The sequence below is a fragment of the Gopherus flavomarginatus genome, chromosome 1, assembly GCF_025201925.1.
Source record: "Gopherus flavomarginatus isolate rGopFla2 chromosome 1, rGopFla2.mat.asm, whole genome shotgun sequence".
Lineage (NCBI taxonomy): Eukaryota > Metazoa > Chordata > Testudines > Testudinidae > Gopherus > Gopherus flavomarginatus.
In genome coordinates, this window is record NC_066617.1 from 163,435,845 (window position 1) to 163,461,268 (window position 25,424).

Consider the following 25,424-nt stretch of genomic DNA (forward strand, 5'->3'; position numbering starts at 1 on the left):
TTAAATGCAGCGCCTGCCAGCCGTCACGCTCTTAGCATGTCTGTAAGAGTCTGAATGAACGGATATTAGCACATCAAGTCCTTTCACGACTGGCAACACTTTAGAGACAAACCACTTGGTAGGTATCTTACCTCCCCACTCCCCTCCTTTCGGGCTTCTCCTCTTTCTTTGTCTGATGTAGCTCATATATTTACACACAAATATGTATCCTGCAAAGAAGCTATTGTAAAACTGGAGGTCAAAGGTGGTGTTATGGCACGCTGTGTGTAACAGTGGAAATGGGTTGAGGCTAGGGCTGGCTCAAAAACAAGAATTCTGTTTTGAGAGAAATTTTGAGTTTTTGGAATTTGTTTTCATTCCATATTCAGTGAATCAGACAGAGCAGGGATTTAGACCCTAGTCTCCTGCATCCCAGGTGAGTGCCCTAACCACCGGATTATCCGGTCATCCTCTTGCTGTTTCCTCAGTGAATATTTAATTATAGGCGTAAAGAGGACCCACTCCCACATGAGAGAGAGTAACTGTCTAGTCAAGTAATCAGGGCCCTCATCTGCAATGTGAGAAACTCACATCCTGAGTTGTCCTTGCTCCCAGTTAGGCAGAGCAGGGCCAGGGTCCTCTCCATCTCTCGTTCTCTGCTTTCAACCAGAAATTCAATCCTGGACTTGAGCACCCTGTCTCAGAAACAGTTTCCTCAAACCTGTATGTTTCCATGAAAAAGTTTGTTTCAACAAATGCATTTTCAAAAAAAAAAAAAAGCTGCTCCAGAAAATATACACCTAGCTCTAGTCAAAACTGTTTGGATTCAGAACAAAATTAGGCTTACAGTGGAATCTGCGCTGGATGAATTGGAAATAGTTTGGATTTAGATTTCATGGTGCCAAAAATCTTGTGGGAGTTCAGCTCAAAATAGTGAAAATCTTGGACAAAAAACTCATGAGAACTGCTGCTGTGGCAAGATTTCAGCCAGCTCCAAACCGGAACTGGAAAATGGGCCATTTCTGAGTTTGAATCACCCTCAAAATCAAACCCATAGGAGCAGGTTCAGAATCCACACCTTCCCCTCCTCTCTCCTTGCCTCCCCCACACTTCATAAAACAGATTTGAAGCTCAAGCTGTATGCTCCCAGTTACCTGTGTAACTCTATTGACATAGTGGAGAAGCACCAGGGGAGCAGAATATGGTCCATTATTTTTAAATGTATTTTTGGCATGGGTGAGAAATACAACAAATTCACTCTGATTCATAAACATCTATTCTATTGCATGTATTCTCCATTCCCCGCCCTTTGCTTTGCTGGTGCACTATGAGCAGGCAAAGACCCTTCAATGGCTGTTATTGTTAATCATGTTTCTTACATGACCCTAAGGGTCAACCAAAAGTGAAACCCCATTTTGCTGAGCATTGTACAAAACCACTAGGAGATAATCCTTGCATCAGAGTTTACAATCTAAGTAGACCAGACAGACGCCGGGGATGGGGTGGGGGGGGATGAGGTATAACACACAAGCAGAGTGAACTATATGATGCTGCAAACTTCACCTTAGTGCCACAGTTGTTGTTTTTGGAAGTGGGTACTTCAAAGGAGATGAGCTAAATGAGAAAAAAGGGAAGGTGGATGAGTGAAGGGAATGGGGTGGGGGGCAAGATAGTAAGGGAGCAGGTGTGGAGTGAAGAGACTGTGGAGAGGGATTAGAGCAAACAACCAATCAGGACAATTCAGAGAAAGTCCAGTCAACATTCTACAAGTTCTCTACCTGACCATATGCCTCTGCTTTGCTGTGTCAGCCCCTACCTGCTGGAGTGTCTTTGGCGTCTCGCTGCAGTTTTCCCTTCAAGGTCGGATGGTGAGTAGGAGGGGAATGAGTCATTCCACCTGGAACTCACCTCCTTTTCGTACCCCCAAATCACCTCTAATAACCCCTAGTTCATCCTCCAGTAAGAGCAGCCAGCACTCCCTAACCTGAAATCACGTCACTCCTTCCAGTGATGACTAGAATCCATAACCTCTGCAACCCCTCAAGTAACATCCCAAAACACCCTTCATTGAACTTCCAATCCTCCTCCAGTTACACTATGAAAGACTCTACATGACAATCTGTCACTCTGCTGTGATGAGCTTGTGAGAGTGAGCCAGCACCAGGAGTAACTAACAACCCACTTCCAAATGTTACTCCCATCATCTCAGCATTGTTCCTAAGACACTCACCCATGTACTATTTTCTTCCTCCAGCCAGAATTTCATGGAAGCCCAACTTTCTGTTTTATCCCCAGAACACCTGAACCTGTTTATTTTTTTTTCACTTGCCTAAAACAATCCTGATACACCCTAGAAGGCTTTTGAATAGGTCTGCAGAGGTAATTAGCCACCTGATAACACTGCTTCAGGCAGGCAAGCAGCAGAGGGGAAATAAAGAGGCTTAGGAGCTCTGTGGACACTGGTGGTGCTACTGGCAAGGCAGCAGCAATGGCCTATAAGTATAGGCAGCTAGCAGAAAAAAGCTTTATTTTGAATTATAATAATTGCTCTTTTAGCTTAAGCATGGGAGGGTTGGATGGGTGGGGGAACTCTTGTCTTAAGGGGTTTGTTCACTGTGAATGAAAACCCTGGATGTGATATGATCACATTGCCAGTGATCAGCGTGGTTTGTAAACTTGTAACAGTCCACTAGCAGGTGGTTGGGGGTGAGACTCAGCCTCTGGGGAATGGAGATTCAGAAGGGTGAGTTGTGTCTCCTATTATTGAGCAGCAGTAATATGCATTTGCCAATTATGGAGTAGCAGCCAGAGGAAAATACAAGCAGGGTGGGTTTAAAACTTCAGTGAAAGTTTTAGATGAGTGAAGTATGCAGGATCAGGCCTATGCCAGTAGAAGTGTCCAGCATATGGGTTGTTAGAGGAATTGTCTGTACTGTTCTCTCTGTCTATGCTTTGTTCTGCCTTATTGTCTCTGAGAAATAACACAGGAGCTTAGAATAACAATCCTTTTGTACCCAGGGAGCTTCATCTCAACATGTAATGGGGCACATTTTCAGCACTGTTAAAAACATGACTAAACTTACTGCCGGTGACAGGCATTTATGCTCTGAAAATTCCCTTGGCCCAGGCCTCAGTGCTATGTGTTGCAGGTGAAGAGTTTGTGGTGTTGCTTCATTTTCTATTCTTGTATTGTTTATTTTCTATCCAGTTCTAAGGACTTTTTTTTTTTTCTTTCCATGAAACCAGTAGGGATTCTGAGATCCATGGGGACTGCAAAACAAGTACAAAGAGGTCTCTTCAATCACACAGACTTTCTGTAGTGCTTTAGAGACATGCCTTAGGCTCATATTGGTAACTGAATGGGCTGCAATTTAGCCATGTGCTTCCCATTAACACTAATGAGGGTTTCCTGGCTTCTGCCCTGTGCAGAGAATTGGGAATACACCTGTTAGCATTCTGTTAAGGAGTTCTTCTTCTTTTAATTCAGGTACTTCTCTCTTGCTGGGAGGGCAAATGGGGTTGGTCCTTGGAAGCAGGGGCCCAATAGTGCTGAGTATCTTGGGATCTGCCTTGCCACTGTACAAGACCATGCTGGCCACTTGTTTTTTACCTTTTAAAACTGGGCTTGAAGAGGTAGAAACAAGAAGTTTACATTTTAGTTTTATTGTAATAAATTAATGAGACCATTAGTTTTGTATCTTTGACAATCATGGGAAAACCAACCTATTGCCCCTACTTTAAGATTGAACAACCATTGATTATTATTTGTATTGCAGTAGACACTAGAGGCTTCAGCTGAGATCATGGTCCTGTTAGGGTAGGCACTGTACAGACACATAGGAAGACCCTGTCCTGAAGAGCTTACAGTCTAAGAAGATAGGACAGACACCGGATGGGAGGGCAAATAGAGGCACAGAGAGATGAAGTGTGTTGCCCATGGGCACACAGCAGAGCCAGGAACAAAACTGAGGCCTCCTGACTGCCAGACCAGTGCCCTAGCCATTAGGCCATACTGCTTTGATGGTTACACACCCTGGTATGTGATAGAATGCTGTTGCATGCCTATATTAATTATACAGCCAAACTCGGACTGTGTGGGGTGCAGGTGTGTGGAAAAGAATACAGGAAACCTTTCTGTGTGAAACACTACCAGAATTTTAGTACTTGAAATGCCTGAGCACAAAGTGATAAAGAGAGATTATGGTTGGTGCATTAAGGGCTCAGCTATGACATCATCCTTCTTCAACACCTCTGTGGACTTCCCTAGTGTTCCAGGAGCCATTCTGCTGTCCTGAGCTTCACAGACAAATTGCCTCCAGCAGCTATTGCTGGTGCGATACCCTTTGCTCTGTCCCACCTCGTATGGTAGTTCCTTGGGGCACAGGCTGTATATCCCTGTACAGTAGGTGTGTACAGTGCCAAGAACCCGACATGCTATTCAACAATAATAATAGCATGCAGTACTGTACACTGGAGAGTTGAGTAGAGTGGGGAAGATCTTATGCCGCAGGCTCTTATATTTTCATTTTCAAATGTAGTAGTATTTTGAAAAGTATTGCTTACAAGTTAAAATTTGCATTTATCAGAGCTACTCACAAATGGGATTTACAGCAAAGCTATCATTAAAGGGAAACAAAGCAGGAGAAGGAACAAAAGAGACATTCTTAGCAAAGTTTGAAATGCAGACACTTCCAGTGTTCCTTGCTGCCACAGGAAAGATGTCTTCCTCCTCTCCTACCGCTCTGTCCCCCTCCCAAAAAATAGGCAGGCAAGTGAACAAATACAGGTTTCTCCCAGGAGACTGAACTGCTGATGCTCAAATTCCTCTTTCTCTCTGGTGGTGGCATTTCCCGTGCTCCACATCAAAAATGATGATTTAGTGTTTCCTGCATGATCAGTCCCACCCTGACTGAGATTTCCCCTAGTTCCAGTTCAAAATCACAGTGACTAGTTAGCTGTGTATTGCTGACATTATCAAGGGGGTGATGAACCATCTCTCTATCTTAGATATTTCTAATGCACCCATCACCATAGTATCTTTCTCTAGCTTATCTATGTGCAGTATGTTTTGATACTGTCAGTATCACCATGGTATGTACAAAATTAAGTGTCATCTTAAATTTATCTGTAAATTATTCTGTACTCCTTGCTTCAGTCACTGTTGCTTAATTTTTTCCCATCGACATTTGTCCATGAGAAATGAAACCAGGACATTCTTAAGCCTTCATTGTTGGGGAAGACTTGTGCAAAAAGATGAGGTTTGCATCAGGCGCTGAATGTGCTCCGTCTAGTACACATTCTGATGCTTTCTGCAAAGGAGAAGAAACTGTTACCTGAATTGCATTGACACTCACTACCAAGAGCTTCATCCAGGGATTCGTCAGCCACAGTGCTCCTTTTGGGAGAAATTCGCTCCAGTGTTCAGTGCCTGCACGATTCCTTGGCTCAACTCAAGCCCAGGTGGATTGGGCCTTGTGTGGTTTTTCAGTAATGAGAATAATTTCTCCCTTTGAGCTTAGCTGTCTTGGTGAATTGGAGATGGAGAGGGCAGCCTCTAGGATAGTCAGTCTGTTAACCGATTAAGGACTTTGAAGATTAGAAACAGACTCTCTAGCATATGCAGAATTCTTCAGCATTCATTTCCCTCAGTTCAGTTTTTAAAATCATAATTTTAAAAAGCACTAATGCCAAACCTTGACCCAGTAGACCAGAGGCAGATGGACCGTCAAGCAGGGAGCAATGAATAAAATGAAGGAGACGAGGCTCATCCCCATTCTCTCCAACCCTCTCGATTCCTCTCTGATGTAGTAAGACTAGCTTTCTGCATAGTGGACAGTTACAAGTTTACAAACCATTTCCTCTTCTATGAAAGTTTCTCTCTGTCCTATCATTACCTCTGGAGTACTCTGACATTTCTGGCCAAAGCAATAGTCCGCTCTGAACCTTCGGCTTCCTCCCTCCTTTCCTTCTATCTTACTCACCCCAACCCCCTTGTGATAAATCTGTGGATGGAGGCGTTCACCTTATCTTGTTACTCACTGTTTCTTCTGTCCTGCCTGCACAGCACTATTTGCTAGGTCCCAGATAATGGTAGAATTAGAGTTCTGAAGCAAAACCCAGATCCAAACACTTGAACTGACACCGTAGTGTGAAGGGAGGAAGTTAGTTGATATTCATTCACATCTGAAAAGGAATTTTAATATGATTTTGTTCACTTTCCATGAAGAATTGCATGCTCAAGCTTTTGTAGTTAAAACATTTTTCATTCAAATGCCCAGCTATTCACCAAAAATGAATTTTGAATTATATGTTTGCAGTTCATTCTCTGTCAGTTAGCGTGTGCTGTTAATTTTAACAATACATTATGCAATTCTCAATTAGCTTTTTTGGGAGATTGGTTGGTTGGTTTTGTAAATCACTCAATTAGAGACTCAAACCAATACCACATGACACGCCAAAGCAGCACAAGTTGCAGTTCACAATTTGAACAATCTGCAGACTTCTTTCACTGAAGAAAATCCCAAATAATTTAGTATAACAGAGAGACAATTTCACCATCTTCTTGCTAACCATTCTGTGAAGTAGAAACAAAATGTAAAATTTCTCAAATATTTAATTTATTGCGGATTATGCACTCAGCTGTACCAAGCACCCTGAATATTGAGGAGATTCAGATCTTGTACCGAATTTCTCTGTTGTCCTGTATCTCTGTGCCTGGTCAGTTCAAAACTATGGATCGGAACAATCCCAGGCTCTAGGGAAATTCAGATTTGGTTCTGGATTCAAACTTAGCAGCTCATGCCCATCTCTTTGTAGAACAGGATCCTATGCTCTCGGCACTCACTATTTTTTAAAGTAAACAAATCGGTGGAAGGAATGTCTAAAGGCCTTTCAGGCATGTGATTGAAAATAGGCCTATTTAACCATAACGCTATGTGATTTCTCATAAAACCTCTTGACATCTCTGAGGCAAGAAGTGCCACTGCAGTGGTAGAGGATCAGTAAAACAGGGTCTTGTGCTCTCACAGCCAATGACATACTTAAGAAAATGCTGTCATTATACTCACTGTGCTGGAGAACTGCATGGAACTGCTGTTTATTGATGGTGGTTGCCCCCATTCCTAGGGCACCTGAATGTGTGTTTGCACTCCCTGCAGCTGGCCCCAACAAAAGGTTGGCCTAAATTAGAACCTGAATCATGTAGTTCTGGGATTACCTATTACACCCTAATCCATTTCCTTCTGCTGGCCTTGGATATAGTACTCATCTTCCTCTTATGCCAACAGCAATGACCTGTGTGGATTAGTCAGCGGGGAGCTCTCATACCCCTTGGGTACATCTGTGCTGCAGTTAAAAACCCATGAGTGGCCCATGCCAGCTGACTTAGGTTTGCAGGGCTTGGGGCAAGGGGCTGTTAATTGTGGTATAGACATTTGGGCTCAGTGTGAAGCCTGGGCTCTAGGACCCTGTGAGGTGTAAGGGTCCCAGAGCTTGGGCTGCAGCCCAGGCCTGAACATCTACATCACTAAAATAGCCCCTTAGCTCGAGCCCCATGACCCCGAGTCAGTCTAATTGCAGTGTAGGCATACAGCCATCATTCCTGTTCCTTCGATCTCCGTTTACCCCTGAACCATTATCTTGAGATACAAGTTGGTGTGTTTTTGCTCCAAGAGCAAGACAACCACAGTCTCCTCTGAGTGCTTCTCTCAAGCAAACAGTAAGACTGAAAATTGGGAGTTTGCCAAAAAACATTAGGAGTAGCAGCAGTGGCAGGATAATGTTGGTATGAGTGGGAAGAGAACTCTGCATTCCTTTTACTGCTCTTAAAGATGTTCCAAACATCTAATGTCTATGTGCCGTAGATAGATTAGTATGTCATAGAAGATTAGGGTTGGAAGAGACCTCAGGAAGTCATCTAGTCCAATCCCCTTCTCAAAGCAGGACTAACCCCAACTAAATCATCCAGCCAGGGGTTTGTCAAGCTGGGCCTTAAAAACCTCTAAAGATGGAGATTCTATCACCTCCCTAGGTAACCCATTCCAGTGCTTCCCCACCCTCCTAGTGAAATAGTTTTTCCTAATATCCAACCTAGACCTCCCTCACTGCAAATTGAGACCATTGCATCTTGTTCTGTCATCTGCCACCACTTGAGAACAGCTTAGCTCCATCCTCTTTGAAACCCGCCTTCAAGTAGTTGAAGGCTGCTATTAAATCCCCCCTCACTCTTCCCTTCTGCAGACTAAACAAGCTCAGTTCCCTCAGCGTCTCCTCGTAAATCATGTGCCCAGCCCCCTGATGATTTTCATTGCCCTCTGCAGGACCCTCTCTAATTTGTCACATCCCTTCTGTATGTGGGGGAAGAGGGGAGGGAACTGGATGCAATACTCCAGGTGTGGCCTCACCAGTGCCAATTACAGGGGAATAATCACTTCCCTCAATCTGCCGGCAATGCTCCTACTAATGCAGCCCAATATGCTGTTAGCCTTCTTGGCAACAAGGGCACACTGTTAACTCGTATCCAGCTTCTCGTCCACTGTAATCCCCAGGTCCTTTTCTAAAGAACTGCCACATAGCCAGTCGGTCCCCAGCCTGTAGTAGTGCATGGGATTCTTCCGTCCTAAGTGCAGAACTCTGCACTTGTTCTTGTTGAACCTCATCAGATTTCTTTTGGCCCAATCCTCCAATTTGTCTAGGTCACTCTGGACCCTTTCCCTACCATCCGGCATATCTATCTCTCCACCAAACTTAATGTCATCCGCGAACTTGCTGAGGATGCAATCCATCCCATCATCCAGATCATTAATGAAGATGTTGAACAAAACCGGCACCAGGACCAACCCCTTTGGCACTCCACTAGATATGGAGCTGTGTACAAAAGTCCTCCTTGACATCCTCCATACACGCTGTGTTTGTGTGCCTCAGACGTGGGCACATGGATATGGATATCAGCTCTTGATGCAATCCAAGTATGAGGCATTCAGTACACTGTAGAATCTCCAGTTACTTTTCAGTATATACACAGAGCCAAGTACTAAGAAGGAGTCACAATATTAAATTAATAGCATGAATTATTTAGAAACAGTTAAAGGAACTATATTTTCAACAACACTGGCTTTAAGCATAAGTAAGTCAAAGACCTGCTTTTCCTTTGCAGCCTCAGCAACTCGTGGGCCGGCCATGTCTTCCCCTCTAACAGTGGAACCATGGGATCCCCCACTTCTGATCTCTAACTTCTCTTGGCTTGGAACACAAATCATGAGGCCACCCTTACTGACCACTCAGCATGTAGTGGATTTTGCTTATGCAGGAGCTGTTGGTATCAAATACTGTGGCTGGATTTTTAAAAGGGATGGTTAATTTTATGGCGGGAAGGTATTTTTAACCTATGGATAATACTATTCAACTGACAATATGTTGTCACAACTGAGTTGTATTTTCCCTTCCTCTCACCATCAGGTATTGGCTGCTGTCTGAGAAAAGATACTGTTACTGTTATTACTTATATTATTGTAATGCCTAAAGGCCCCAGCCAAGATCAGGGCCACAGTGTGTTAGGCAGTGTACAAACACATAGTGAGAGACAGTCGCCGCCCTGGAGAACTTACAGTCTAAATAAACAAGAGGGCAGGCTGGGAAATAGAGGCACAGAGGGGGTGAAATGACTTTGCCCCAGGGCAAGCTGCAGGTCAGTGTCAGAGCCAGGAATAGAACCTGCCAGCCAGTCCATTCTACTTCCGTGACTTGGCTCCTCGATCACTATTAGTGCAGATGCTTTGGTATGACCTAATCATGCAGGGCTATGTTCTATAGGTACACTAGTGTATGGAGCTTCCTAAAGGATCATATTTTCCATAATTGCCAGTCAAGGAAAGTTTCTCACTGCTCTTTATGATCCCACTTTGTGGACTAAAGAATATGGGCCCATTATGTTGGCTGGTGGCCATATTGATTTTGTACACGTTACTACTACATTTTGTCACCACAGAGGAGAGACATGCTTCCTTTTCAAAGCCTTGATCTGAAAGGCATGGTTTAGCTGACTTTTCTTTCCTAATCATTGCTCAAAAGGGTCCAACTACAGAATTCTGTGATATAAATGGACATTCAAATCTACCAGAGGAAACATTTTAGATTAGTCTTTTTCTAGTCCTGATTTCTTTTTTGGAGTATGCTGCACTCTGGCAATCATCTCTTCCAAAATATCTCTGAAATAAAATATTTTCCCTTGGTTCCAAAAAGCTCATTTTGCAACTTAGCTTTGCATTACATGTATCACTCTGTAACAGACACCAGTTCCTGGGAGATTGTTGTAATCAAATAGATGTGTGGGGTGACATTTTAAAAAGGACTCCGCATTAGCCAAATTCTGTTCCCATTAAAGTCAATGGGAGTTTTACCACAGGCTTCAGTTGAAGCAGAGTAATGCTGAGAACTTTTTAAAAGTCTCATCCATGTCATAGAAGAGGTAGATCGATGTCACTAGTGTTTGGCTTATGAAAACAAGACATGCACAAAGATGGGTGGCAGAGACAGAGAGCAAGCTATAAAGTTCAGATCCAGACTTCTCCAAAAAACAAAGGCAGGTTGGAGCTGGAATTCTATATAGTTCAGTCTGTTAAAGTTTAGATCGGAATCCAAATTCTTCCAAAATTTCAAGAAGCTTCAGATTGAAGGGTTTAATTCATGGCCTTCAGAACAGGTTAACTTTTTGTACCAGCCTGTTTTCAACTACTTTAATTTTTTTTTTCTGAGAAAACACACACATACATGCGCGCGCGCACGCACGCACACACACACACACACACACACACACACTTGCGGGGGTGGGGTTTAATGTTTCTGTGTATACTTTGGTTTGGTGACTGCAAAATCTATTCTTGTAATAGGTGTATTCTTTTAATATCGCAAGATATTGTGTTTTTAAAAAAGTATCCTATCATATTAAATAAAGTCTGGGTTCTTTTTTTTGTTGTTGTTTTTGTTGTTCGTGCATAAATTGTTTTGAAATTATCCCTCTAATTGTCAGTTTCAGGAAAACCTTTGATTGTCAGACTAGCAACTTTTTTATTTTTGTTTTCTTTCTGGTGCTTTTACCTTTTTATGGTATTTTCTGTAGAAGGGGTAATTATATGTTCTGATTGTAATGTATGCAAAACTCAATTTGTGTATTTTATTGTTTCTTCTTTTCCCCACACTTTTCTTTGGATTTTCCCAACACCTGCATTGTGGATTGATGGCAAGAGCAGCAGTGGCTGGCACTTTTCCTCTACGTTGCGAGAGAGAGAGAATTGGCTGGAATTGCTTTCCATATAGCTGGCTTGAAATGCAGCATTGAAAAGGTATCATCTCATTTTCTGTCCTGAAACCAGAGTTGAAAACCACAAGGAAATAGTTATCTTGGTGCCAAGCCACCTGTTGATTCACACCAGAAAAGCTGTTGGCAATACATTCCTAATGGTATCCAGTTGGAATGGTTGAATGCCTGACATCTGTGTACCTATAGTATCTGTCTGTACCTATACATCAGGTACACAGGCTAATTCAGTAGCCTTTTGCCTGAAAAAACCTGGGTTCATATTTAGGTTAAGGCAGAAGGAAATAGGGTTTTCTGGTCTGAGTCTAGTCCTTTGACTAGTCTATTGTATGTCTGCTTCACATCACCAGTGCACGCAATTTGGCATGATTGTCAGTCATGTCTCAGTGAAAGCCCATTTCTGAAATAGCATGGGGAGTTGTAGAACAAACTGAGTTTTGTTGACAGACCTGTGTGGCAAGTACAGGACTGAAATAGCAAAGGGTGCTGCAGAACAGGATTGATTAGATGCATTAGCTCAGTGGTTTGAGCATTGGCCTGCTAAACCCAGGGTTGTGAGTTCAGTCCTTGAGGGGGCCATTTAGGGATCGGGGGGAAAAATCTGTCTGGGGATTGGTCCTGCTTTGAGCAGGGGGTTGCACTAGATGACCTCCTGAGGTCCCTTCCAACCCTGATATTCTGTGGTTCTATGAACTGTGTGAATAGCCGAGGACTGAATAGCAGAGGAGGCTACAGGTCAGGACTGAGGTGCATTGGCAGAGCGAGTGATGGAATCTTGCATAGTGTCAGCCTTGCACAATGCCCAGTTCCAACTCGTGCTTCAGTTTCTGGTGCACTAGAATTCACCATATCAATTCAAAATTAAATTAAAACAAAATCCTGTTCTTAGACCATCATGCACACACCCAGTTACCCAGTGTGGTATGTATGTAATGCAGACAACTACAGTGCATTTAAATTACATTAAAGCTCTGAGCTAAAACTACAAAAACTAATCAAATTCTGAGTTAAGAGATTGCTAACTTGGCCTTTTTTGTGCTTACACCTTTTACTATATATGTTCCTATATGTGAGTCCCCCAAAGAGCAATAGTGCTAGAAATTATGGGTAACTTGATATATAGAACCAAATTGTGTGCTTGCTTACATGCTATACAGCTCTGCTGAGGTTTATGGAGGACATGAGAAAGGGCAGTATTTGGCCCATAGTGTTTATATTTATCCATATTGCTTTGTGCTTGAGAGATGAGTATTTCCTGTGAGTTTGAAGCATTGTCCAGTGTTGTGCAGCCATCCCATATGTATCCTTGGTGGAATATCTAATCTATTGCGAAACAATGTGGCAATGAGAGTGAAGCTGCACAGTGATTGGGCTATCCTGAGCTTTCCAGACCGAAAAATCAAGTTAATATGGTTATTGTCTTCCAAAGCCTCCCTATGGTTGAGGCAGGACACTCAAATGCACTGAAAAGTGCACTATTCATTTATGAAGTTTGCCATCACAAATATTTTATGACAGAAGGACTTCATAGCCTGCACTCTAACATGGGCTATCCCACATACTTCAGATCCAGATTTCACAGAAGTTCACAGATGGGTGGGTAGGATTAGATCTGGTAGGAGTGATAAGGCCCACTGAAGTTCGGGGATGTCCAGAACTAGGGTTTTTGATGGTCACATTTCTAAAAACTAACCTCTCAGTTCTCTTAAGTGCCAAGTCAAGTTTTAACTGCACAACTCTTATTAATGTCAGGGAGTCTCTGAGCAAATCAATTCCCAAACAATTCTTTCACCATTTTTCTCCTAAGCACCTTCCTTTCAAAAACCTGTGCCGTGCTGTTCAGACTAACATTTGGCCTATCGGTTAACTTCTGTGGGTGTGTCATGTGGCAACTGCTGACTATGCTTGCTGTGTTGACAGGAGTAAAAAATAGAACATGTTTTGTCACTAAAATAAGCCAGTGTGGTATGGGATACATACATGGGGAAACTCAGTCATGTTTTAACTCCATTAAAGTCTGTGGATAGGCAAAATTCAGTGGTTTTGACTTCAGTGGAATTACACCATTGATTAATTTTTTAAATTGTTGGGTTTTAGGGGTTTTTTTGTTCCATGTTGTGCTTTATTTTGCTGATGTCTCTTTGCTCATACCAACCACTTCCACAAAATTAACACCTAGTGTATTAATGAATTGCATTTCTGAAATTCTTCCTTTCAGTTTATAATGTAATCCACTTGAAAGACTGTGCTGCTTGCAAAATTTGAAATTTCAAAATTGCTGTGTACCTTCCTGACAACCAGTATAATTTATGTCATGTTGATGAGCCTGAGATATTTCTCAATGTTAGCCTCATGGGAACAAGACAAGGAGGAGGAACTTTTGACTGATCTTGTGGATGCTGCTGGTTCTAAAACCTCTTATTTGCTGGAGTTCTTAGAAGTTTTTGATTTGTTTTTCCTCTGTCTCTGCCCTAATTAATTTTATGGGACATCCCCATGGACATAGTTTATATGACAAATGAATTATATTAGCAGTTGCTGTCGTGGTATGAAGCCCCTCATTTATGGTAAATTTAATGTGCTCCTCTGTTCTTTTCCTTTATAAACTGTGATCTATCAGCGGTCATCTGTTTTCTTTATTTTTCAGATAATTTTGATTGCATAATGTCTTTATTGCCAACATAAAAATATGTAAATTTATAAATACAAAGAGCGAAATATTACTGTAATTCAGAATTGCTGGCACAAAAAGCCTCTGAAATTGCACTTGCTCTACATTTTTGGTTGGTTTCTTATGGCTGATCCAGTGGAAATATATTTTTGTAGAAAAATAATGAAATCGTATCGCCATTCTCAGCCTACTTGCCAGTTTTCAGCTTGGTGCAACATGAAAGGATGATTATTAACCCCCCAGAAGAGAGTTTATTAGGGGAAATGCTGACATAACCTTAACTAAGCCAGTGCCAACATGAGCTGCAATCATTTCATTTGCCCCATTCAAAACTGTCCCACTTACAGGGCTCCTATTAGTGGTATTGTTTAACTCTGTCAAGCCAGTGAATCTTCACAGCCTTTTTCCAGCAGCAATTGTGTGGTAATGTGTTTTGAGCCAAATTCTCCCCTCTTATACCTGTGCAATTTCACTGACTTTAATGAGGTTACATGGATGAAACTGAGAGTCACATTTTAAAATTTCTCCGTAAGCCCCACTCCAACTTCTGAAGGATTAAAGGGACACTGGATCTGCTTCTGTTCCTACTGAAGTCATTTGAAGTTTTGCCTTTGATATGAATGGGGTCAGAATTGGAGCAAATGTCGTGCAGTTTAGGGCCAAAATGCATGTTTTGTGTGGGATTTCTTTTAAGGACAAAGGGATTTACAAAACACACATAAATATAAATGCCACATGGTGCTTGTGCGTGAGGCCTGGAAAGAGAAACTGGCTAATCTAGTTCCTCTTTCCAAGGTGAATGAAGGGCAGAAAATAAACAGCTTAAATAGGGAAAAAGTAAATTAGGTCTGTAGCACTCCTTCACTTTGAAATATCTACAGTAGTCTATGTAACACAAGTAAGGAAATTTAATTCCTAAATGAAAGGAAGGCTAATGGTAAAAGTGTTGAACAAAACTTAAAATGCAAAGATACGTTGGAAGATAACAGTAAAGCCAATCCTGGTTCTGATTCAGGAAATCACCTGAGCACACGCTTAAAGTTAAACACATGCGTAAGCGATGTGCCATATTGGGGCCTCTGTGATGTTCCATATCATGGAGCTGGGCAGAGGTCAGCAAGCAGGCCTGATTTAGTTACCACGGACTGTAATATACATCCTCAGAAGAAGTCCTGGAAAATGCCTCGGCAGTCATATACTAGTTAGATGGTTTGCAAAACATGCTCTGGAGAGTGATAGCCATTGGGACCTTGTGCACGGAACATAACTGACAGGACAGGATGATGTCTAGTAGTTTTCCGTTCTATGTGTGGTTAATTTTTTTACTGATTTTCATAAAGAAATAGACAATGAAAAGTACCGACATTTTTGTTTCTTTTTTTCTTAATCTCTATTGTTTATAGAGACCCCTAAGAAAGCTCAAAATGAAATGACTTTCACTAGTAAGTTTGTGGCCTGTAATAGGGTGCTCGAAAGGCTGGGTGGCCTAGTGATTGGCACACCTGACATCTGGCAGCTTGTTTCCCTGGCAGAAGTGCATCACTCCTTAAAGAGGAATAGTAGGGGAACCCAGGCCCTCCTCCTTCTCCAGGTCCGAGCCCAGGGCCCTGTGTGAAGCAACACTGGCAGGATCCTCCCAGCAGAGAATCTAAGTCCGCTGCCCTGGGCTACTTCCTACCTCTGTTTCCTCAGTTTGGGGTATGGCCTCTGTAGTCCAAACAGTCTGTAGTGGCTCGACTCAAGTGACACCCCCGGTGGACTTTTTGTGGCATCCAGCCCCAGCCCTCCCTCTTGGTGGGAGCAGATATAATATTGCAGGGTCTTAACTCTATAATGTCTCTGTGGTTCAGTCACACAGTTCACTCACTGCTGCGTGTTCCTTGGTCTCCTCTGCAGTCTCCCTCAGTCAGGGACTTGGTGCTTCTCCCTGGTGGCTGGCCTGGCTGGCAGCCTCCTAGTGATGCTCCTAGAGCTCCTGTCAGCCTCCTAGAGCTGTCTCCTGTCTCTTCACCAGTCAGCCCTGAAGTGAGCCAGGTTCTCTGGCTTTCTTCCCCCTCCAGGCCCAACATTGGCTGCAGGTATAGTGGGGCAGGGCTACCTGGGCCCATGGATGCTCTTTAACCCTTTTTGTGCTGGTGTGAAGTTTCTCAGCCTCATCACATCACCCTTTTAAATGTGGTAAAGACTGATTGCTCCCTGATCTCACATTTTCTAATGGTGCTTAGCAGTCGCATGATGACTAGATGACCTCCTGAGGTCTCTTCCAATCCTAATCTTCTATGATTCTATGACATTTTTTAAAAAAGCTTCCTTATTAAGACTCTTTCTTTCTTTTCTTTTTCTACTATTGAATCAGAAGACAAGATAAATGTATTTTTTTTAGGCCCTACGCAAATATTTGTTTCTATTTTGAGATGATGGGTTATTTTATTTTTTCAAGATTGAATGTCAGAACCTTTTGCTCTTCACTTGCCCCTCCACCATCCTAAGTTAAATTTTAAAATTAGTGAACGTTTCTGATGTTCTTGACAAAACTTTAAAGCAGTTTCTGAGTTATCACAATTTCTCTTTCCCTTCTTTGGTAGAGTCCATAGTTCAAGATATTCCATGGACTGCAGCTACTGCCTGCTAGTATTTGAAGGCCTGTGGAAAGACAGAGGACATGCCAGCAGCTGTCAAGCTTGACCTAACATCTATATTGTTTCTCAGTTCACTAAGGGAAATGAATGGAGCAGATTGTTGATCTTTGCACTATAAGAATGTGGTCATGATTTCGAGAAACAACTGCCCATCTGTCTCTGGAGTCATTTCTGAGTGCAGTTTGTACTTCCTTTGGGATGGTGGGGAAGAAGAGCTTTAGAGATTTGAAATGAAAAAAAAAAGTAAATGGGACAAAATCATCTATTGAGTAAAATCCATTGATTGCAATGAAGTTACACCAGGGATGATTGTGGCCCAGTAATTCCATGGTGTAGAATTGTACATCGGACAGGCTCTGACTGTGATGGCCTTATGTAGACAGTGATGTTGTTTCTTGAAATCTCTTGATTGTGTGTGGTCCCAGAATTGCAGCATTAATTGTACTCGTAGCGTGATAGCATTTCCTCCTGAGTAGGACTGATACTGAACACCTATCCTGAGATTGACAATATTGTCTCAGTTTGTCAGGGTGACCGCAGAGCCCATAAGCACAGTTAGAGATTACTTTAGGGAGTCCTGAAACATAATTAGTGTGTTGATATATGTGACACCTTGGAGTGATGTTTGAAGCATAGCTTTTTCTGTCTGCCAGGCCAGTAAATAATATCCAGTGTTTCCATTCATATAAAGCATAACAGGTAAGCAAAATACACAGAGAAATGTTTTTACTTCAACCACATGGTTCAAAAATCTTTGGGCTAAATTTTAAATATGACACGCACCGAGTTCTATGAACCGAGAACTGTCAAATTGGGCAGGTAATTTTACTAGTACACTTATTATCACTTCAGTAGGCAGCACTTAAGAGCATAAACTTTATTGCAGGCTAAATGAGAGAGCAAAGATAACTTGGCAGCCTTGGATCATGGTCATCTAGTGAAGCAGGTAAGTATGTATTAAAGATAGTTAGAGAGGGGAGTGTCAGCTAGTGGGTAGCAAAGAGTCAAGAAGCCAAGACTTTGGGGTTCAACTCTTGGCTCTGGAAGGGAGGGAATATAGCTTAGCAGTCAAAGCAAGGGACAGGAAGTCAGCAGTGGAGCTGTGTAAATCTCAGCATTTTCATGCTAGAGGGAATTGTGCACAACCTCCTTGGTTTTTATTCACACCTCCTTGGGTTTGCTGTGAGTTTCAGGTTCAGACAAACCTAAAAGCCCAAAGTAAAACTCAATTGAAACCACCAAAGTTTTCTTTTCTTTTTTTTTTTCAAGTTGAAGCCACTGAATTTCACTAGTTTTGATGCAAATCTATAACTTTTTGCCATATTCATTTGACACTGGAGCCAGATTTGCTTGTAAGGTTTGTGATCCTGTATAAACCTGATCTAAGAAATATTCCCATTGATAATGAAATCCTGAACTAGGCATGTTTCACCAGCCTTTGAGTTTTGAAGCAAAAAATTGGTCTAGTTCTACTTAGGACTAGCCATGGTTCTGAATTAAGTCCCATCTCAACTCCCAAACTTTGGGAAAGCACAGATCAAAACTGCTCAGCTTGGCCTATCACTGCAGTGACCCCAAATGCTGGGAAGGTCAGATTCAGCTCCAGCTTTCTACAGTTCTGGCACATTTGGACTTGGAATTCCCCCAAACCTCTGACTTCCATTCCCTGTTCTGACACACTAACTCTTAGTATGTCCCTGACCTTTGGCGTGGTGCACCTCAGTTTCTCCATCTGGCAAAGGAGGATAATGCTTACAAGTAGGTCATCATGTAATGGTGAGGCTTAATTAATGAATGTTTGCATAGAGCCGTGAGATCCTTGGATGAAATGGTATAAGGGCATAGAATTATTATTGCTATTGTTATTAACTATGTGCTTAAACCTAGACAATGTATTTGCACATGTAAGTAATTATGATGCACTTCAAGGCATTCTGTTTGTAATGCTTTGCTTTCCATTTCCTACAGATCAAATTACTGAGGGATAGATTTGATTTCCACATCATTTTGAAAATATTTTCTTTCTTTTTTTAATTTCCTTTGTATTAATTTTTGTCAAAGTTCAAAACACAAACCACTATGACTAAATGCATAAAACCAAACAACCCCCCCAAAGTATAATAAAATTAAAGACAGCATAAGATCATATGCATTCAAACAATATAAATCATATCTAACAAACATGGTTGTAATAATATACCTTATCCATGTCTGATCCACTAATAACAAATACTTATTCAGAGTACAAATAACTTATTCTTTTTCCTAGAGAGGGAGGGAGGAACAGACCCCACATTCAAATTATATCTTGCAGTCTAAATAAATATGAAAAAGTTGCCAAATTTTATAATGAAAATATGAGATTGTTGGGATTTTATATCTTTTAGCAATAATAAGACTGAAGAAAGAAGAGCAGCTTTTACTGCTAATAGGGGACCTGATCCCATAGCCTTTCCATGAGCAGGCCTGCTGCCTTCAATCAGACTTCTCATGTATTAGACCCGAAGGCACAGGCTGAGGTTATTTTTAATGCTTTTTTCATAATACTGTACAAAGTATTTCAGAAGTGTAGGTTTGACAGGCAAATTATAATTAATATGTGTGGCCAGTTTAAAAAGATTGCTACGAAAGGAAAATTTGTTACTAGAAGGTAATTAATATTTTCATCACAGCATCAAGTAAAAATAGGTTTTTGTCTTCTTCTCATTTCCTTTCTGATTACAGAGGCAATTATTGTTTGTGTAAAGGAATAAGATCATCTTCCCTGTCCCTCACTCTGGCTACATCACTTTTTTTTTTTTTAATTCCCCCTCTGCCTCCCTCTATTTCAGTTCAATTCATTTCCATTCCAGGAGGATTCGTTGGCATGACAAGCTATACAGGTGCTACCAAAGTAAAAGAAAGTCAGTCACCCACCCACCCCCATATATCTGTGGAGGATAGTATGACCCAGGGTAACACACCGTGCTTGGGGTTTGATTCCTTGTGTACCTTTATCATTAGTGATCTGGGAGCATAATGCCACCTTTTCCATCTCTCTCCTGTCTCCCAGGCTTGGGCACTGTTTTGCCTCATTGCTTTCTGATGAGAACTTATCTTTTATGATTCCTGATAATTGGAGGAAATATCTTTCTCACACTTCCTCCTATTAGGGACTTTGGAGTAGAAAGTCACCCTTTCTGTCCATCTCTCCTTTGTCTCAGTAACTGAACAGTCTCTCATCTCTGATTTCAGACTGTGGTTTGTACCTCTAAGTTTTCACCTCTAGATTGTGGTCGCTGATTTGGTAAGTGTCTGCTCTAGTTTTGCATATTTCATTATGGTGAAGAATCTGCTATTGTGATAGCCTGCGAGGTAAGCCAAGAGCAGTCTAACTAGGCTCTAGTCTGCTATCATTTGATCCCTAATCCTTTTAGGATTCCTTGACAAAGGGGGTGGGGCTAACTCAGGGAGAGCAGGGTTTAAAAAGACAGCTCCTAAGTGACCAGATGTATTAACGAACAGGAGCAGCAAATGGGAGTTTTCTGAGGGAGCGTGAGAGCCAGATATGCCTAGCAAGCATTTGCTAAACTTATGCCAATAAACACCCCATCACCCTCCAGAAAAACAAAACAAACAAAAAAACCCTCAATAGTAAAAAGAATACAGCAGAAGTCCAGCAGCAGAGTGGGGTCTATACAGTTTATTGCACTCAATGCAGCATGTACGATTACTTGCTTTGTGGGCAGATGACGTGTGCTTTTCAGTACAAGCAACTCATGGCCCTCAGAGACCGAGTACAGGCTCTTGAGACCAGAATGGCTGAACCGAAGGAACTAGGGAAGACAGAGAGGTACACAGAGGAGACTTTCAGGGACATAGTAAAGGGGACCCACCGCAGTCTGACAGCCTCTGTGCTGTTGAGGAGGAAGAATGTTTTGAGGATGGAGAACCTCAAGCTGAAGTGAAGTGAAACAATCCCATAGTTGGGATCTTTCTTCCAGATGACATCATGGTATCCTCTCACACTGAGGATACCCCTCACGGGTAGGGGACCCAAGTTATTTGGAAGAGAAAAGTAATAGTAATGGAGGATTTGATTATTAGAAACATAGATAGTTGGGTTTGTGATGACTGGGAGAACGCTTGGTAAATTGTCTGCTGGGTGCAAAGGTTGTGTACCTCTCAACACGTGTAGATAGACTTACGTGCAGTGCTGGGGAGGAACTGAAGGAACTCAAATATGAAACTGCAGAACTACTAGATGTGGTGTGTAACCTATCGCTTCAGTCAGCCTCTGTACCAGATGACTGGAGGATAGCCAATTTAATGCTGATTTTTAAAAAAGGCTCCAGAGGTGATCCTGGCAATTACAGGCCGGTAAGCCTAACTTCAGTACCAGGCAAATTGGTTGAAACTTTAGTAAAGAACAGAATTATCAGACGCATAGAGGAACACAATATGTTGGAGAAGAGTCAACATGGCTTTTGTAAAGGGAAATCAGCTTCACCTCTCTATTAGAATTTTTTCAGGGGGTCAACAAGCATGTGAACAAGGGTGATCCAGGTGATATAATGTACTTGGACTTTCAGAAGGCCTTTAACAAGGTCCTTCACCAAAGTTTACAGATGATACAAAATTACTCAAGATGGTTAATTCCATAGCTGACTGAAAAATGTTACAAAGGGATCTCACAAAACTGAGTGGCTGGGCAAAAAAATGGCAGATGAAATTCAATGTTGATAAGTGCAAAATAATGCACATTGGAAAACATAATTCCAACTAGACATACAAAATGTGGGGGTCTAAATTAGCTGTTACCTCACTGTGGATAGTTCTCTGGAAACATCTGCTCAACATGCAATAGCAGTCAAAAAAACTAACAGAATGTTAGGAACCATTTGGAAGGAGATAGATAATAGGCCAGAAAAGGTCATAATGCTACTGTATAAATCTATGATATGCCTACACCTTGAATACTGTATGCAATTCTGGTTGCCTCATTGCAAAAAGGATATATTAAAATTGGAAAAGGTACAGAGAAGGGCAGCTAAAATGATTAAGGGTATGGAACAGCTTCCATATGAGGAAAGAGTATACTGGGACTGTTCAGTTTAGAAAAGAGATGATTAAGGGGGGATATGATGGTCTATAAAATCATGTATGGTGAGGAGGTGAATAGGGAAATGTTATTTACCCCTTCACATAACACAAGAACCAGGATCAGCCAATGAAATTAATAGCAGGTTTAAAACAAGCATAAGGAAATACTTCTTCACATAGTGCACAGTCAGCCTGTGGAACTCCTTGCCAGGGGATGTTGTGAAGGCCAAAAGTATAAATGAATTCAATAAAAAATTAGATAAGTTCATGGAGGACAGCTCCATCAATGGTTATTAGCCAAGATAGTCAGGGATGCAACCCAATGCTCAGAGTTTCCGTAAACCTCTAAGTATCAGAAGCTGGGACTGGATGATAGGGAACGGGTCACTTGATAATTACCCTTATCTGTTTATTCTCCCTGAAACATCGAGCACCCACCACTGTAGGAAGACAAGATACGGGGCTATATGGACCATTGGTCTGACCCATTGTGGCCAGTCTTATGTTCCAGCTTTGTGTAGGGATCTCTGGAATGTTAGGGTTTTCGACTGTGCCTCAAGGCCATTCACAACTCTACCCCTCCCCATCTGACTGCTTTTGTATTACTGTGCTGCTGTCCCGGTTCTTCCAGTGATGGCCACCCATTTCTCAGCTTCTTACACAAACATCTCAGTGCCTTCTCCCATGCTGCCTCTTACGCATGGAACACTGTCCCTGAACTGACAAAGGGCAGCTTCCTCTCCTTCTTCACATCTCTTCTAAGACCTACCTCTTTTGTGACAATTATTTAAAAAAAACCAAAAAACGGCCAATTAATAATAAGTGGATTTAGGGACAAATGGAGGTAGTTGGCACTTATTTTATCTATATATAAGAATAAAAAGAGGGGGAATGTGTGTGTCTATGTTTTGGTGTGTCCTTTGCCTCTCTACTCATCACACGTAACTTGTCTTTTTATAGTATAATTGCAGGGACCATGCCTTCATATGTGTTTGTACAATATGTAGCACAATGGGGTCCCGGTTCTCTCTGGAGCCTCTGGGCACTGCTGTAATATAGGTACTAAATAATAATGTGCATGCTTCTATAATGCCTTTCATCTATGAACCTCATCTCATCTGGTGTCCTGTCCCTGACAGTAGCCAATGATACATACCTTACAGCAAGGTGCAAGTAACCCAATGATAGAATAACCCACCTGTAGGGAAAACATCTTCCTAACCCAAATAGCTAGTAGTTGGTTTATGCCATGGAACACAATCTTGATTATTATTTTGTTTTATTACTATGATTTATTATTATGGCATATATTATAACTGTGGATGTTCTCAGTCTCCATATAAATATGTAAACCTGTTTTTAATCTTAGTTAATTTTTGGCCTAAATAATATGTTGTGGCAGTCAGTTCCATAGTTTCCAAGTAGTAATAATTGTTGTTTGTTTAAATAACATCATGGGCACATGGTGCTCTCCAGATATGAAGCAATATTAGGTCTTTACTCCAGTGAGCGTATAATCTAATATAGGATGTGGAGAGGGAGTAGTAGGATATGAGAACAGAGATGAAGGTGTTGGTAGAGCCATGAAGAGCCTTGTAAGTCAGGAATAGAATAGAATACACCTTTATATAGCACTTTTCAGATTAAAATGATCAGAAAGAACTATATAAAGCAAAGTGCTAGATACTGATGCTGCAGTGAATTTGCAGGCAGATGTGACTCCTCCCAAAGAGACTTGGTGATCAGAACTTGTTTTATTGAGAGATGGGAGTGTTGTCCAGGATTCTAGGTTTCGCTCTTTCTGTTCTGAAAAGGACCATGGCAATCCAGGGCCCTAGAAACACATTGCTGCATCCTCATGCAGAGGTCGCTACACTTGAGTCACATTTTCAGGGTTTTCTTTACAGTTGTGTGGGCTAGAAACTTGTGTTGTTTTTCAAGGAAAGCTAAGATTCTGCTGTAGATGCAATGATATGACTACAGGAGATAGGGCCCTAGGCACAGACCTATAGAGTCTCTGCTTTAATATGGCCCTCCCAGAGCCAATGTGGGCAAACCATCAGAGAAATGAAGGCATCTTGAGTTAACCTCTTATCTAACCAATGGTGCTTCTAGTACTGCAGTGCATCCTGGAACTGCCCTGTGATGTCAGCACTGGTTCTTAGCCCAAAATCAGGCATGATATTTGGACCTATGTGGTGGTGGCGGCCCACAGTGTTTTGATCTGAACTGCACTGACACTTTCAGTTACTCTTCTCAGATCAAGATAGTAATGTACTTGTCTCTGTTAGGTACCTAGTGTCTTGTCTTGATTTCCGATGCCTCGCAGCTTGGCCATATTTTAGTTGTCTAAATAGTCTTGGGCTTTAACTTTGTTGGATCTTCCTTGTATAAGTTCCATTCATTTAATTAGGATGGATACAGGCTCTGATGAGGCCCTGTGTGGTATGCATTGAGCATCTGCCTTTAGGATTCTTGCCAGGTAGCAATTGTGCTTTTGGGAGTTGTTTAAAGATTGAGTATTCGTATTCAATCAACATAACTAATATTGCAGTATGATAGCATGGACCAATCACAGTTCTGTTTACTTTGTGAGAGAGCAGTCCTGCAAATCTTACTTTCACTAGTAGTCCCATTTGAAGACAGTGGTTCAGCTCATGTAAGTAGGGGCAGATTTCTCATGTATTGCAGGATGGAGACCTCAAACTGTAAGACCTCCTGTGCAACATACCCCAAATAATATATCCTCTTCAGAGACTGACAGGAGCAGGTGTTTAGGAATAACAGCACCTAGTCTGTGGTGTGATCAGAAGGCATTCTCACTGGAAATTTCACCTAATTCTGTCCATGGCACATGAAGCACCATTTCTATATATGACCAAAAAGTTTTATTCCAGTGCACTTTATTTAAAAGTAGTACACTATAGTGAAATGTCTTTCACTGGCAGCACAACCAGTGTAACCATCACACATACACAATGTCTCAAGCAGCCTCCCCACTGGAGAAAGTACACTCACAGAGTACTTGATGCAGTCCCTTTACACTATGGAACATATGCCGCCTGTCACGGAGTTTGAGGGAGACAAGGCCCTGCACCCCCAGCTTCCTGCAATTCACCAAGACTCTCAACCAGCGAGTAAAACGGAAGGTTTATTTAGATGACAGGAACACAGTTCAAGACAGGTCTTGCAGGTACAGATAACAGGACCCCCTAAGTCAGGTCCATCTTGGGGCCAGGGGGGCCTATCTGGCCCCCCTCTATTTCCCCAGCCAGCTCCAAATTGCAACCTCCTCAGTCCCTCCTCTGCCTTTGTCTCTTTCCTGAGCCAGGAGGTCACCTGATCTCTTTGTTCTCCAACATCTTCAGTTGGCACCTTTGCAGGGGAGGGGCCCAGGCCATCAATTGCCAGGAGACAGGGTGTCAGCCATTCTCTGTGCAGACAGCATCACACTCGCCCCCTAGGGCTCTGTAACAATCGCACACCCCTAGACACTAGAGAAATGCATTGAGAAAACTGAGGCATCCACACAGCACTCAGAGAAAACCTTAAGAACATTCCCACTTCATCACCCCCCCTCACACATTATAGCCCAGCTGTGCAAGTGTAACCCACATACCTTCTGGGTGTGGTGCTCTGTCCCATCTAGTGTCACTGAGGCCACTTAGAGAGAGTTAAATGAGTTTGTTCTATACTCTTAGCTAAGAACCAGTTGGCTTTTAGCTCATGCAGTAGAGGC

General features: G+C 42.0%; 1 protein-coding gene across 20 annotated transcripts in view; it reads left to right on the forward strand.

Moving 5' to 3' along the window:
- ZBTB20 (zinc finger and BTB domain containing 20) overlaps positions 1–25,424 on the forward strand; it is a 670,053-nt gene that overhangs the window by 427,540 nt on the left and 217,089 nt on the right. For 14 of the 20 annotated variants that reach the window (XM_050957922.1, XM_050957887.1, XM_050957914.1 and 11 more), the window contains one exon: positions 11,226–11,318. The exons of 1 other annotated variant lie outside the window; for it this stretch is intronic. The gene's annotated coding sequence lies outside the window, so the exon portion shown is untranslated. Of the gene's footprint in view, positions 1–11,225; positions 11,319–17,413; positions 17,550–19,837; positions 19,890–25,424 lie in introns of those variants that run through there. 5 more of the 20 variants (XM_050957859.1, XM_050957851.1, XM_050957951.1 and 2 more) reach the window with 4 other exon arrangements.